Source organism: Chrysochloris asiatica, unplaced genomic scaffold (genome assembly GCF_000296735.1).
Source record: "Chrysochloris asiatica unplaced genomic scaffold, ChrAsi1.0 scaffold00184, whole genome shotgun sequence".
NCBI lineage: Eukaryota > Metazoa > Chordata > Mammalia > Afrosoricida > Chrysochloridae > Chrysochloris > Chrysochloris asiatica.
This window is the reverse complement of record NW_006408702.1, coordinates 4,986,816-4,988,555: the sequence shown is the minus strand read 5'-3', so window position 1 is coordinate 4,988,555 and position 1,740 is coordinate 4,986,816. Positions and strand designations below refer to the sequence as shown.

At 40.3% G+C, this 1,740-nt stretch overlaps 1 protein-coding gene across 1 annotated transcript in view; it reads left to right on the top strand.

Annotated features, from left to right (window-relative positions):
- TRPM1 (transient receptor potential cation channel, subfamily M, member 1) overlaps positions 1–1,740 on the top strand; it is a 148,236-nt gene that overhangs the window by 144,573 nt on the left and 1,923 nt on the right. The window lies entirely within an intron of this gene.

Genomic DNA, 1,740 nt, shown 5'->3' with positions numbered 1-1,740 from the left:
CAGCACCACACCAGGACTCTATTACTTGCCTACATACCACCAAATTGAGACTACATCATCACTTCCGTTATATTGGCATCTTTGAGCCATTGCATTTTATCTCATTCTTAAATCTTTACTTTTGGTGTTTTGTACCATATTCTAGAAAAAAATATTTCTCAGGATAGGCTGGAGAATTTTAAACAGCTCCATAAGATGGTCTGAAGAAGGTAAAGCTAGTCTCTAATTCTATACCCCCCTATTACTTACACAGCCCCTTCTCGCAAGGCCTCTCCCAGCTGGCTCAGGTATGGAACCTGAAGCTGGTCCTCATGTCTCTCATGAACTGTATTGTTTTTGTTGAGTGCCACTGAGCACTTAATCCATTGCAGTAGCACGGCTCTAGAACTATGGTTTATAGTACACCTACTTCTTGCCTATTACCTACCTCATTATCTGATTATTCACATCTATCTATAACAATAATTCTAAAAGTATTATACAGCTACAGAGTCCTCGTGTGGTGCTACAGGATAAGCACTGGACTGCTGACCACAAGGTCATCAGTTCAAACTCACCAGTGTCTCCTTGGAAACCCTATACAGGGTTTCTATGAGTTGGACCCTACTCGACAGCACTTACCACCAACATCCAGCTATATTGCACATTAAAGTAGATGCCTAGCAGTAATAACTGAAAGGTGTACGCTGGTTTTTATAATTAAGGGTATGTATCAAATTGACTGGGCCATGATTCTCACTGGCTTAGCAGTTATGTAATGATTAACTACAGCAGCTATGTGATTATGTCCTGGTGGTTTGCTTAAATATGCAACCATTCCTAACAGAGGTTTCAGAAAGAAGTCACAGATAGACAAGAGAGGCAAGAAGAGAGAAGCAGAGGGAGGAGGTGAGGAACTTTCCAAAAGAGCTATAACTGGGTCAAGAGCTATAACCCTGAAGACTGAGAGGTCTGAAGGTGGTGCTGTGTGTTCAAACCACTAAATCCACCATCCTTTCCACTGGAGAAAGAGAAGGCTGCCTGCTCCTGTAAAGATCTACAGTCTCAGGAACCCTAAGTTAGGGTCACTATGAGGAGAAATTGACTGGATGGCAGTGGGTTTGGTTTGATTTGGGTGTTAATGTAATTTGGCAATATGTAATATGTAATCCTCTTCCATTTGGTGATTTGATGTGGTCATTTTCCATTTCACATAGCATTGCTTTTCATACAACAACCTGGTCTTTGGGACCTAATAATGATGAATAAAAAGCAGGTATATTTGTTCTGTTTCCTTATTTGCTTCCCCTGACTTAGTTCCTTAAGGAGCTCTGGTGGCACAGCAATTAATTGCTGGCCAAAAGGTCAGCAGTTCAAACCTACCAGTCGCTCCACAGAAGAAATGACACGGAGATCTGTTCCTGTAAAGATTATACAGCCTTAAGGGCAGTTCCGTGCTATCAAATATTATTGCTATTTATTGGAATTGACTCCACAGCACATAACAGCACTCTCTGTCTTAGATTCCTATTATCTGTATGCTGGAGCTTCTCTGCCTATCTTCATGTTTCTAAATCTTTCCTTATTGCTTTCTTTCTTTTTTTAAAGAAGCTTTTATTGTGAATTGAGTGATAGCTTACATGGGAGAACATCAGTGCTGCACCCAACCTATTGAATTTTGTTTCATTGCAATGATTACAATCCCCTCAATGCATCATCAGTTAACAGCATTTGTTTCTATTCCATCTGGTGTTTTTTTTT